The sequence below is a fragment of the Piliocolobus tephrosceles genome, chromosome 4 (genome assembly GCF_002776525.5).
Source record: "Piliocolobus tephrosceles isolate RC106 chromosome 4, ASM277652v3, whole genome shotgun sequence".
Lineage (NCBI taxonomy): Eukaryota > Metazoa > Chordata > Mammalia > Primates > Cercopithecidae > Piliocolobus > Piliocolobus tephrosceles.
The window spans coordinates 173,089,894-173,104,782 of record NC_045437.1 but is presented as its reverse complement, the minus strand read 5'-3'; positions in this window follow the sequence as shown (position 1 = coordinate 173,104,782).

The following is a 14,889-nucleotide window of genomic DNA, read 5'->3' as shown; positions in this document are numbered from 1 at the left end:
TCCTTCCTTCCTTCCTTCCTTCCTTCCTTCCTTCCTTCCTTCCTTCCCTCCTTCCTTCCTTCTTTCCTTCCTTCCTTCCTTCCTTTTCTTAGAATTTGCTTTTCAGGGTTGAATGAATATTTCTTCCAGCTTTCTATAACACATGCTTTTATTTTTAGGAATACTGTTTCCATTGCTTATTTTACGTTTGTGAGCAGTGTTATTCTATCTGATTCTCTAATGATGTTATTAGCAAAGTTCAGTTATTGGCTTTGTGCATTAACCATGACACTGGCTGTCATATCTGTATTTGGGAAGAGGGTAAAGTTTAAGCATCTTGAGTTTAGAGTCATAGATTTTCCTTGTCATATGACTTTGAGAAAAGTGCTCAAATTTTTAAACCATGTATTCCTAATTTATAAACACAAACATAAAAATTATAACTACTCCATATCCCAATAGTACCTAATCCACAGGGTTACTGTGCAGATTTAGTGAGATAATGGCACAAATAAAGAGCATAGTTATAGTTTTTTTAAAAAATCAGACCCTTGATGTTTGTTCTTGTTTTAAATTTGGCATTGTTTTAAACCCTGGGACTAGAAGGCAGATTTTAAATCAGAAGCTATAAGATAGAACCTAGAAAACTGTATGTGTATATATCATCTCTCCAGGTGATTCTGATACATAAATTATGTTTGAGAACCATCAGTTTAGAATGTTTTCTTCACTTAAAACAGCCAGTTTTAATGAGTAAGGATTCCCATCCCATATTCACCATTTCTCAGAGAAGTTTCTCAGAGAACTTTCCTGGGAATTGATTCCAATTGTCACAAAATATTTTTTAAAGTTGTCTTTCTAAATTATCCGAGCTACAGGAGAGCATAAGATCCTTCATTGCAGCCTATGTGAAGATGAGGCCACTTAACATGGAATTCTGTCATATGTGGATATTTACGTATGCTCTTATACATCTTCCTTAACTGTGAACTTCAATGAACCAGAGAATGCCTTAGTATGCACATTTATCTGTATTAAAGTAAAATGAATGGACATACATCTTATAGAAGTTTCCAGGGGGATAGGCCGGGCGCGGTGGCTCAAGCCTGTAATCCCAGCACTTTGGGAGGCCGAGACAGGCGGATCACAAGGTCAGGAGATCGAGACCATCCTGGCTAACCCGGTGAAACCCCGTCTCTACTAAAAAAAAAAAAAAAAAAAAACTAGCCGGGCGAGGTGGCGGGCGCCTATAGTCCCAGCTACTTGGGAGGCTGAGGCAGGAGAATGGCATGAACCCGAGAGGCAGAGCTTGCAGTGAGCTGAGATCCGGCCACTGCACTCCAGTTCGGGCGTCAGAGCGAGACTCCATCTCAAAAGAAAAAAAAAAAAAAGAAATTTCCAGGGGGATAAAGCCAGAAAAACTTTTCAGTGGGAAATTATAAGTGAAAATTCACGGCAGTTTACTCATTATTGCTAAATTGGGTTCCATAAAAATATCATAGTATGTTGTCTTGACTGATTGATGTGGGAACATCATTATAAAGCCTTTCCTATATTCACTCATGAACAAAGTTTCCCTCGCCCAAAAGTCCATTGTGTTAGTCAGAACTCTGTCATTTGTAACTGACTGAAACTCAATTCAGACTAGCAGAAAAAGGGTGTGTGTGTGTGATTTTCTTTTCTTTTTTTTTTGGTTATTATAACAATCTAGGGACTAATCTATTGCTCTGTTGTTTTGTATGGTTAAAATAAGGAACTCATCAAAGTGTAATTTCGCAAATCACATGTTTTATTTCCATACAAACAGATTCTTTTGTTTATTCAAAATGCTGATGGAGGGGAAGAATAACAAAAAAAATCTTACTGGGTACACACTCAATAGCTGAGTTGCATTAATCACATAGTGAATGTATTCCTATTTCATTTGGAATCCAGTTATTAAAGTCTAGCTGCCAAACTAGGAAGGAAGCAATCCTCTGTGGATGTGAAGTCAATCAAAATTTAAGGCACAGCTTTGCATGAGAAGTTCAGGGAGGAGACAGTTTGACCAACACAGCAGAGATCCGAGATGACAGGCAAAGTCCCTTGATGCTAGTGCAGTGCTAGTATTGGTGGGCTTTGGAGAACATCTCAAAGGCTGAGAGAGTAGCTCTGCCACAGCCCCGGCTTTCAATCTGTCTGTCAAAATTATGGGTTTATATGTGTTTTGGAGTCTAGTAGTTGAGGCAAATAAATCACTTAAGTGGTCTGATAAGTAGTGCTATAACACACTTGTGGGGAGGAGGGATTCTATTCCAAGCTCCTATCACAGCAAAACATATGTCACTCAGTAGCAAATTATGTTTGGAATCATTTCAAAGCTACATAACACATGTCTTCTGGCATAGCTAGATGTAGGGGTTCACATCATGTCTTTAGGACTCAATAGCTTCTATATAGCACTCAACCTTACTTTTCTTTCAGTTGGCTTCATTCTCAAGCAGGTCCTTAACTCCATTTAGCTTAGCTATCCCAGCAGAAGGAGTACCTCTTTTTCCAATAAGTCTAGTAATAGTCCCAGGAGTGGCTCTTATTTAATGTAATTTGGATCACATACTTGTTTCTGACCTACCAACACAGTTAAGAAATGGAATATTGTCCGGAGCCCTGAGGCCCGGAAATTGCCGAGGCTTCTGTTGCTTAAGCTCCGTATCATCAGAGACAAGATGGCGTACTTCCGGGTTCTTCATCACCAACTTTTCCCGCGCTCCCGTAAATAATTGCCCGCGCCCAGGAAAGTTAAAGTCAACGGAGCATGCGCCTGGTGACGTCTCTCATTATTCTCCACCCCGCCTGCTTTGCTGCACTTCCCCTTTCTTACCAGCCTATATAAGCTGTACCATCGCCCTCAATAAAAAAGACTTGATCAGGCTACTGTCTTGTCTCCGTTTCTCGTGTTTTCTTGTCTCTCCCATTCCCACTCCCCCTTCCAGGTTTCATGTTGACTGTTCCGCTGGACGGGACAGAATATGGGCCAGGCACAGTGGCTCATGCCTGTAATCCCAGCACTTTGGGAGGCCAAGGCGAGTGGATCACCTGAGGTTGGGAGTTTGAGATCAGCCTGACCAACATTGAGAAACCCCGTCTCTACTATAAATACAAAATTAGCCGGGCGTGGTGGCACATGCCTGTAATCCTAGCTACTAGGGAGGCAAGGCAGGAGAATCGCTTCAGCCTGGGAGGCGGAGGTTGTGGTGAGCTGAGATTGCGCCATCGCACTCCAGCCTGGGCAACAAGAGCAAAACTCCATCTCAAAAAAAAAAAAGAAAGAAAGAAAAGAATGGAATATAGTGATTTATAAGCCCTAAGTAATATGCCAGTTCCTCTAGGGATGGGGACAACCATATCCTAAAAACACAAGAAATTGTTGAGACAGGTGGTTCCCTTAAGGAACACTGAGGCACTGATATCACAAGAGGAAACATGCTGAGCAGACAAAGACAACAAATGTCCACAGTATATCATAAGGCACTTAATCCCTTAACCATGAAACTTCCTTCCATCATGAATATTTCATCACTGAGTCTTAGGAAGGGAAGACTAAAGTTGGAATTATTTTTGGGAGGAAACTTAGTAGTTTCAGAAGGTTTTAAATATGATTTTTACCTAGCCTTTTCTTTTACCAATTTATATAATTCTTGTCTACTTGTTTGCCAATGTAATGGGGAAGAGGATTGAATTTATTAGAAGGCTTTTGAATATGTTGAATGCTATATTTAATTATATTTTAATTATCTTTTTTTTTTAAGGCCAGAGTGAATTAAACTTACATATAAGGCCCTGGAGAGCAGGCCACAGGAGATAGATTTGTTTTCTGGGAGTCTCTTTGGGCCAGCAGGTCCATACGTAATAATATTCCATACATTATATGCTAAGTCTCCTCTTATGGAAAAGTAGACATTCTATTTAGGTGTTAAACACACTTCCAATCAGGTAGTAGTCTCTTTCTTTGTTTTCTCCACTTTTCTGAGCAATTTAATCTCAGAAATTAATTCAGTTTCTTGGGCTTTTTAATTTACAGCATTTTAGGTTTTTTGGAGTAGCCCCAATTTCATGCATTCATATTGCCTCAATAAAGGAGATTTGTGATATTCAATTAAAATATTTTTACTATTTGCTTGCAAATGTTTATATGTAAATAACTGAACAAGTAAAAAAATAATTAGACCACGATTTCTAATTTGTGCTTCATAGAATGTGGTCTCAGATGCTCACTGACCCACCTTCGCAGCACTACTTGCTGTGGTATGTAGAGATGTGGCATGGCCATTCCTCCTTAGTCGGGAATTACTCTAAGTAAAACAACAACAACAACAAAAACAAGACCAAACAAAAAAAAACCCCACACGTCTGTTGATTGTACTTCATGTGCACACAGCTTTGTGCTCCCTGTGCTTGGTAACATGACTTAAGATACATTAAATAGAAGGCATTGCCTTTGCTAGCAAGGATGGTAAGATATAGGAAGAAAGAGCAATTCATAAAAGATAAGCCACAGACACCTCAAAGAGTAAATATACACAGTCCCTTTAAGTGTAGGTTTGTATAATGTCTTTGCTGGACAAATTATCAAGTTCTATAAAAATTAAAATGCAAAATCCATACAAATTTAAACAATACCAGAAAAAGACATAAAAAATTCAAACAATAATCTCCAAGTGAGGAAGGCATTTTTAAGTATGACATAAAGCTTTTAACAGCAGAAACAGATATTATACTAAATAAAAATCAATATTTCTACATGATAAAACAAATAATAAAGTCAAGACACAAATAGAAAATTGTAATTTATAATCCACCCAAGGAACTACTTTTCTTAATATATTAAAATTCCCTACAAATCAATAAGAATGAGAATAAAAAACCATTAGAAAAAGTAGACAATATGAATAGTCAGATCACAGAAAAGAAAGTATAAACGTTTTTTAAACATTTAAAAAGATAGTATTCATACAAAGAGATACTCAGATGTTTACCATTTAATCTCTCAGTTTGGGAAAAATCAAAAAGTTTCTTAATACCTTATGTGTGTTCTGGTAAGGACAGAATATGGGGAAACAGTCACTCTTGTAAATTTATCTTAGAAATGTAAATTGGTGCAACCTCTGTGGAGGGCAATTTGGCAATAGTTACCACATTTTAAAATGCAGCTATCCCCTGACTCGATAGTTTTATTTCTAGAAATGTATTCTCATTTGGATATATATATATATTTTTTGGCCAAATAATGTGTATAGAAGATTGTTTATTGCAGCATTGTTTGAACTAGCAAAAAACCTGAAAATAACCTAAATATCCATCAAAGAAGGACTGGGTAAAGTATGACACATCCCTCTGTAGAATGCTATTCAGCTGTATAAAAGAAGGAAAGCCTATTTGCATGCTGATATATAGCTATAGAGCCAAGGTGTGTGATTAAATGAGAAAATGGAAGGTGCAGAACATTGCATTTCTTGGCATATATAAAAGATGCTGGTAACAGAAGTTATCCTAGGAATGGGAACTAAATGGCTTTCAGACAGTGGTATTTAGGAAGCTTACTTTTTCCTAAATACTCCTGTAACTTTTATTGTTGTGCCATGTGAATATACTCAACCTTCAGAAATTAATATAATTTAAAAAAAAATGAAATACATCAAAGAATTGATCTAGCAATTCTACTGCTGGAAATTCATCTAACAGCATAGTTCATAATAGCAAAGCACAGTCCATCAGTAGAAGCTGTAAAAGAGAATTCCACGTGTGGCGGTATGAAATATTTCCAAGACAAATCTGTACATCAAAATAAGCAAAAACAAGTTGCAAAATATATATATATTATGCAACTATGAAAGTTGCAGAAAAATATTTATGTACCCATTATATATATGTTATGTTTTCATTTATACTAAAACTTTCATGTGCATGTAGTGTTTGTATAGGCATGGAACACCCATGTATATGGAAAGACACACAGATATTTAGGGTAGAAGGCCTGGGGGTCATGGATAGAACTAAGATTTACATTGTAATGTGTCCCTTTATATAACCTACACATTTTAAATTCCCATGTCCAGATAATCATTAATCAAGCAAAAAGGAAAACATAAAGGCAAGGACAAACATGTAGTTTTATTGTTTTGTGAACAGCTGAATTGACCTTCTGGATGAGGAGAACCATGCCGAGTTAAAATTAGCATTAAAGGGACAGCCAAGCTCATTATGTGCAGAGCCGAAGTCCTAGAGATACATTTGGGTCCTCTTTAATTCCAAAATGACCAGCTAGACAGAAAAGACAACCACAGATGATAGATGACTTTATATTTTGAATAATAATAGGTTATTTTCCAAAGATATTCAACTTATAACAATTTCCTTTTCATTGAAAATGTTGGACTTTTTATACCCTTCCATGAAACTTGGCAGATCAAAAAAGAGAAATTTGACTTTTCCATGTTGCCCATGATGCAAAAATCCTGAAATATTCAGAACACAAGAGACACATACAACAAGCATGATGACCTTCAAAATTCTTAGGCAGATGTATCAGAGTCCATTTCACATAGCGGATGTCCTTTGCCAGGGAGTGAGCGTACAGCTGGCTAAATGCTGCCTCCACAGCAGCCGGTGTAGGGATGTGCATTAGCTTTTTGATTTAAAGAAAAGGGAGGGCGTATGATGGTGGAGAGTGAGGCATGTTATTCAGGGTTAGATGGTAGAGAAGGTCCTGAAATGCAAGTGTGACGATGCGTGTGGAAGGAGCACTTTATTGGGGAAATATACTCAGAGATGGTCCTGCCTCTGGATGTGAAAGCAAAATTCAAGTAACCCTTAGCTGCACATCAGAAGTCATTTTATCATTTTGATAAAATTTATTTCAATCAGTAGCTGCTTTTGCTCCCTTTTCTGTGTGAGAACTGTCCAACTCTGGAGTTCCAAAGCTGCATGAAGTAGACACACATTTACTCTTGACCATTTCCTCGTGTTACCTGCTATTTTCAATCAGGAGTCTCTCTGGTTGTGCCTCCTCTGCTTGCTTCTTATTCCAAGATGGTTCTAGCTATAAGTTCCTTGACTTCTGAAGCGGATGTTTGTGACCACCCTGCCCAGCCTCTGTTCTCTCTTCTTCTCAGTCCCCTGGGAAGCCACTCCTTTATTGCTCAGTCCATGCAACTCTCATGATGTGGATAGCAGTGCCTCTGGATCCAGGACTGGAAGCTGTAACCAACACCAGTGAGAACTCCAAATCTCCTTGGCCACAGTGATTGGTTTCTGGGTACACATGTGAACCAATGGATCAAAGCAGAACAAATCCTGGGATTGGAGTGAGAGGTTCTGGAACACACACTTTCCCAGTGGACTTGAATTGGAGAGGACAGGAGCCTTAAGCAATCACACAGTACCACACAGAGCCCGAGAGTGAAGAGCACACACAGTCAGCCCAAAGCAGAACCCAGAGCTGCAGAGAAACTGAGTACAAGGACACTGTGAGATCCCTGAACCTGCCAAGCCTAAAGCTGCATCAACCCTGGACACTTTGGCTTTAAGAGTCTCCCAAACCCCAAACTCTTTTCTCCTCCATCTCCTTAGACTAGCCTAGGTTTTCAATAATCTGCAAGAGAGAGAACTCTGACCATCATATCTCTGATGATGATTATAGCGGTACACCTGTATTTTTTTGTTGTTGTTCTTTTCAAACATTTTCATCTACTTTAGCTGATTTCTTCTCTCAACGACCCCGTACAAAGGTCAGGAGGACAACTTATACTAATCTCCACTTATATTTGGGAGAACTGAGGCTCACAGAGGTTAAATGACTTGCTTGCAGTAATCACAGCTAGTAAGAAGTAGAGCCTGTTCTGAAACTCAGGACTCTGGATTTTGTGTGCTTTGTAGTGCCGCCTAGGAGGTAGGATGTGACTTTCAGTCCTCTGGCTTCCTTTCTCTAATGCACTTCTGGGCTATGAGCTTGGAGGACCTTTCACTCCTCCTCGGAAGTGGGCACTGGGAGCCCTGCAGGCCCGGTCAACGTCTGGGGCCCGGTGAGAGGCAGAAAAGGGAAACTTTCACTTGAGTTAATGAAAAATAACCAGATTCTTTGTCCCAAAGGAGTGCTAGGGTAGAGCTTGTTCAACAGTCAGAAATAAGCCTCTCCTGGGCGAGGAGGGCACCAAGACGCAAAGCCACGCAAAGGAGCCTGAGGAGCAGTGACCGGTGGGTGCTGCGGTGGATTTAGAGGAGGAAAATGAAGGAGAAAGCATGGGCGGAGGCACTTCCCCTTCATGCTGCCCCGTTTGCTGTGAGCATCTTAACAGAACGAAGCCTGGGACCTCCGGGTCACTGCTCAGCCTCCTGACCTGGTTCTTTGAAGCCCTGGGTCTCCTGTCTCCCCCGTTCCACTTACATCATCTTTTCCCATTGCCACATACAATCAGAAATAATATAAATATTAGCCTGCTCGTTGGTGAAAAGGAATAAGATATCAAATATGTTTCCATTTTTATTTTTAAAAATCAGAGGATGGAAGCCATTTTGTGATAACAAAAAACTATAAAATTTCTGCATGAGGTTTGAGATATTCTCTCTACAGGTATCATTGTCTTTGAGGCATGAGGACTTAAGGCCTCAGATACCAGCCTAATAGAAACAGCTGGGTAGACAGTGAAGGTGAAACAACATCGGTTAACATATTCTGTAATTAAGTAATGTTTTTTCTTTTAAAGGATCCCTCTTCCTCATCTGCCTGCAAAAGGGACTGTGGTGGGATGTCACTGGTTCCTGGGGAGGGGCAAGGTCCTTGGTGAGTTCAGGCTCTCCCCTCCCATCCTGTGCCTAACCTCCGCCGACCCTGCCACCAGCTCATGTTTTTTTCTTCCTCAGGTCTTGGCAGGTAGTTTGTCAAGCTGATCTTAATCAGATCACTGTGTAATTACAGAGGGACTGTGAGGATATTTTTGGTTGTCATCTTCTAACAAAATGCAGATTGCGTGGCATGTATACATAGAATTACTCTGTAATTCAAAGTAAATTGACATTTAATTTCAATTTAATTACACAGGAATTACAGGCATGACAAGATACAGTCTAATTAGGAAGCAAAGTATAAGAATCTGTTTATGGAATGAAAATCCATATTATGTCACATTTTAACAGAATCAAAATAATTTCTGTGAAACATATAATGACAACAGTAATAATTAAATAATAATTTACAAAAATAAACAATAATTTTGTGAAACATATAATGACAACAGTAATAATTAAAACTGCTTCTGGGCCATTCACCAGTTGCATACATATTATCTTATTTAATTCTAGCAGTAACTCAGCAAACCTAGTGTGATCATTCCCATGGTACAGAAGGGAAAACTGACATTTGGAGAAGTTAGTAATGTGCTCAGTGTCACACAGCTCAGGAGTGGTCAAGGGGAAATTTAAGTCCCATGCTTAGGAGGGCCATGCTTAGGGACACCGTGCTGCTGCCTCACTTGCGCGTCTAGGCAGAGGAGGAGGCACGGGATACAGTTCTGGGGGCTGGCCTCAGCAGCCAGCTCTCTCTGGGAGTGTGGCCCAGAACACTGAGCTTGTTTTCCCCCTTTTCCTTTCCCTGTGCTCTCTCCCTTCATCTCTACCTTTATTCTTTTCACTCACTTAACAAATGTTTACCCAAATGGCATCCACTCTGTCAGGCATTGTACTGGGTGCTGGGTGTTAAGTGCCAAGGGTGGCTGACAGTGCTATGGCCTCGTGGGGTTTCCTCTGCCCTCCCTTCCATACAGGACATCTCAAGCATCCTGTTCAACAGCCAGGATGAATAATGAACCCCAGCTAGTCAGCTGCACATGCAAGTATCAGGAGCTATCAGGATCCAGTCATAAGGAGACAGATACAAGCAAGTGGGAAGGGGACACCCAGAGCCCATTTGGTGGAAGCTTTACCCTCAGGATAGTTTTTCCCACACTCAGGGTTTATGGAGCTTTCACCTCTCTTCCAGTGGAGCTTTCAGTCAAAGCAGAATTTTGAAGTGTGTGTGTGTGTGTGTGACCCCTACCCTTGTACAAAACAAATCACAACCTGGTCCACTCCCTACCTTTCCAAGAACCGGACCTGTCTAGCTTCAGTGACTGCAGAATTTTATTTTATTTTACTTTATTTTATTTTATTTAACTTTATTTTATTTTATTTTATTTTTTGAGACAGAGTTTTGCTCTGTTGCCCAGGCTGGAGTGCAGTGGCGTGATGTTGGCTCACTGCAAACTCCACCCCCATGTTCAAGAGATTCTCCTGCCTCAACCTCCTGAGTAGCTGGGATTACAGGCATGCACCACCATGCCCAGCAAACTTTTTGTATTTTTAGTAGAGATGGGGTTTCACCATGTTGGCCAGGCTGCTGTCGAACTCCTGACCTCAAGTGAGCTGCCTGCTTGGGCCTCCCAATTTCCTCCAACCTAAATGACTTCTTTAGCTTCTGCTCTCTTATCCTTCCTCTATCCCTCACTGAGTTATAATCTCTTCCATGAGTGTCATACTTTATACTTGGTAAAAGGCTTTCCCTTAAAATAGCTCGTTTGATTCTTAAGCATAAATCTGTGAAGAAGTTAAGCATAAATCTGTGAAGAAGTCAATATTTTAATCATATCCAACTTATAGATGGGGAAGCCAATAACCAGAGTTGTCCAAGACATTCATCACCTTCCACAGCTTGTCAGTGTAGCACTGGTTTCAGACTCAGCTCTTCTGGGGTTAATGCCAGCTTCTGTCTGGGACATCAGCTGCTGGGCTTTCACTGAAGCCCTCTTTCCTCTTTCTTCTTGTTACCTCAAATTTCAGCATTTGCATATCGCCTATGTAATTGTTTATTTAACTTTTTCTTTAAACTGATTTAAAAATATTTGAATATATTTATTTTAAAAGATAATTTCATATGACTCCTTCCAGTGGACAACCAGCACCACTTAATAAAAAGAGAAGGCAAATATAAATCCAAATACGAAATGAAATGAAAGATTATCATTAGATCACAACTACACTCTTGCTTGCTGAAGGTTCTTATCCTGATGCCAGCTCTTTGTTGAAAATTGAACTTTGCAAGAGTGAGAGGACTGTTAAATGTCTACTAACACCAAGCAGAGAGTTGCTCCTTAATGTGACAGGCAGCACTGAAAGAGAATCAAAAGCAAAAGACAATGTTTTCACTATGCAGTCAATGTTTTTGGATGCTCTCTCTGTATCCTACTGAAAGCATCTCAAATCACGTACCATGGTAAACGCTGGTCTGGCCTAACCACTCTATGTCACATAAACTTAACCTTAGTTATCCCTACCAATAATGCCTAACAGGTGGCATCTTTTTTTTTTTTTTTTTTTGAGACGGAGTCTCGCTCTGTCGCCCAGGCTGGAGTGCAGTGGCCGGATCTCAGCTCACTGCAAGCTCCGCCTCCCAGGTTCACGCCATTCTCCTGCCTCAGCCTCCGAGTAGCTGGGACTACAGGCGCCCGCCACCTCGCCTGGCTAGTTTTTTGTATTTTTTTTTAGTAGAGACAGGGTTTCACCATGTTAGCCAGGATGGTCTTGATCTCCTGACATGGTGATCCGCCTGTCTCGGCCTCCCAAAGTGCTGGGATTACAGGCTTGAGCCACCGCGCCCGGCCCGCAGGTTGCATCTTGACTTTGAGGTTCAGTAGAAAGATATTAACCTGGTGCAGAGTAACCCAGTGCCTGGGCCTGAGTCTTTCTGGGCCTTTCATCAGCCAGTTGGGGTAGATGACCTTGATTTATTATAGAAATTTTGTAGATTCATGTGTCTAACAGAGAAATAGACCTTATAGAAAAAGTGGGCTTCTCCTGGGTTTGGGAAACCTTGGTGAGATTACCTAACCTCTCCAGGCTTAGAGTTTTGTTTCCCATCAATCAGACTTTCAAGGTTTACATTTTGTTTGCTTATGGAAAATAAAAGTTCTTGGTGGTGAAAAATGGAGTATTTTGAGAAGGACATCAAGTGTCTCCTTGAAAACGTGTGTTGATGAAATGTAAATGATGTTGTAAATGAATCAAACCCAATGGATTAATCAAATCATTAACATATCAATCATTAACAAGTGGATTTTATTTTTTAAAAATCCAATGAAACTGCTCCTGCAGATAGATCAGAAATTTATATATTATGCTGCCTTAAATCTTTTCTGGAACAAAGAAGGATATAAATAAATAAACATAAATTAATAATACAATAATAGCAATCTTGTCCCTCATTGTAATTTTAGATTTTAAAGTGAAGAAAAGACTTAGGTATGGAAAAAGATATTTCTGTTTGTTTGATGTACTCAATCTAAATACAGCCAGGGAGTTCCATATATGTAATACATGGCCACAGTTGTAGCTCCTAAAATCCTCACTCCCTGTTCAATTGCTTTCTTAGCCTCATGAAAATGAAATCTAGGAGGAAGCAACTCGCTTCTAAGGATACACTTAGAATTCATCTTTAACGTGCAGGAGATAAAAATCAGAGAATGCGTTGCTCTACCTTTGCCATTTCATCAGTTTTAAAAGATTGTATATAAACAACAAATCTGAACATACAAAGGGGTTAGTTAATCAAAAAAAGATCAAAAGCAATGAGAATCTCTCCACACAGAACACGGTGGCATAGGGACAGGAGCTCTACACAGAAACGATTTGTCATGAACAGGTGAGGACAGAGAAAGTAAACAAAGGAGAGAGCAATTCTTTTTTTTTTTTTTTTTTGAGACGGAGTCTTGCTCTGTCGCCCAGGCTGGAGTGCAGTGGCCGGATCTCAGCTCACTGCAAGCTCCGCCTCACGGGTTTAGGCCATTCTCCTGCCTCAGCCTCCCGAGTAGCTGGGACTACAGGCGCCGCCACCTCGCCCGGCTAGGTTTTTGTATTTTTTAGTAGAGACGGGGTTTCACCGTTTTGGCCAGGATGGTCTCGATCTCCTGACCTCGTGATCCGCCCGTCTCGGCCTCCCAAAGTGCTGGGATTACAGGCTTGAGCCACCGCGCCCGGCAGGAGAGAGCAATTCTAAAGAGTAGAAAGCTATTCACCAGGTCACACATCCCCTGCCCTTGGAATTAGGACAGAAACCCACCATTCTGCCCTGTGTCAGAATGAGGGAAAAAATGTCTGCTTCGAGCTCTGCCTGCCTTTGTGCAGGACATGGGAGTGGGAGTAGAGAAAGGGTGATGTCCTCCTCTTTCTGGTAATGCTGAAGGCTCAGTCAGTCTGCAAAGTGGCAGTTGTGGGAACTCAAGAAGCTCACTGTGCTATTCAATTAGAAGCAAAAATGTCAAATTTATTTTGATCATATCTCAGTAACCCCTCTCATTTGGCAACCCCCCCCCTTTAATTTCCCTCTCTTGCCTGGTTACCTCAATAAGAAGAAGCCCCATTCTCTCTGGATCTGAGACTCTTGCCTCCCTCTCTCTCAGCTCTCCACAGAAAATATCCATGCCATGTCCTAGACCTCTGAGACCACAAAGGTGTGCTCTCTGATATCCGCGCAGATAGGCTGGCAAGTGGTACTTGTCTTGTGGGGGAGCAGAGGGGCTTAGAGTGAACAGGGCGGCTCATACTCTGTCGAGAGCAGGCAAGTTGAAGAAATTGCTAACCTCAGAGTTTGCCCAATATAAGACTTACGTGGGGAGGCTCCCATCAGCTGGAACAGCTTCCAGTTCAAAACCTTTGCCAGGTCTGTTAAAGAACCTGATAAAGGCATTGGAGTTCAGGTCTTAATGAGTATAATTTATACGGTGTGCTACCTTTCCCCTTGAACCTACCCCCCAAAAGGAAAATAAAAAGGATTTGCATTCTGAAGGGGGTCCTAATTACCTGAGATAAAAAGGATGTTCAGAAAACATATTTAGGACAGGAAAGCCGGTATGTAAGCAAATGTATACCTTCAGGTCACATACTAGCCATCTACAGCAAAGCCATAGAATTGACACTCAAGTCACACTTCCATTTTCTGTCCTTGTACCCTGGCCCATTCTCATGGCACCTTTGCTCATGGCTCCCAGAATAATCCACTGAACATTCCTCTTCAGCCTGGAATGCCTGGCAGTCCCTGTCCATCATTTGGAATTGCATGGGAGATAGAAGCTAGAGGCAATTCTTTTATACTCAGAGCAGATGCTATTTGAGACTGAGTGAGGCAGGAGTGCACTCCAGAAATCTTCAGAAGGCCTTATTGACTCTCCACCATGGGACACCATGGAAGTCCCATGTTAAGCAATCTCTTTATTTACACAGGAGGCCATGTTGCTATTAATCACCAGACCCCAAGGGAAAATTGATTCAGATGGTAAGTATGGTCAAAATGGACTGAGCTGAGAGTCTGCAGGTCTGGATGCTAGTCTTAGTTCCTCCCTTTCTTTGTTACGGAACCTTGGCCAAGTTATTTAATTTCTCTAGACCCTAGTTTTCTTACTGTTAAATAATCTTTCCAACTCTATCATTGTGGTGGGGTCAGAAAAGATAGTAATTAGGCCTATATATCAGAGTTGTGTGAGGTTCAAAATGAGATGCAATATGTATGTCTTGGGCAAACTCAACATCACTTCACACATGTACAATCATTCTTCTCTGGGTTTTTCCAGAGTTAATGTCCAATGCTATGGAAAGTTGAGGAAGCCTGTTTTTGTGAATTTCTAGTATCCTCCTGAATCCAACGGAAAAAATCAGTCTACTTGTAAATCTGTATATTTCACATAATGGAGGATGATTTTTGTGCCAAAATAAAAGTTTTCTTATTTCAGAACTTGATGGAAATAAAATGAAGGTTGCAAGAACATTAAACGTTTAACCTATGATTTTCCTGCTCTTGAGAAAGATTTAAAAAAACAATGCATTGTGTTCTGTTGTCCTTTGTCAATGCAT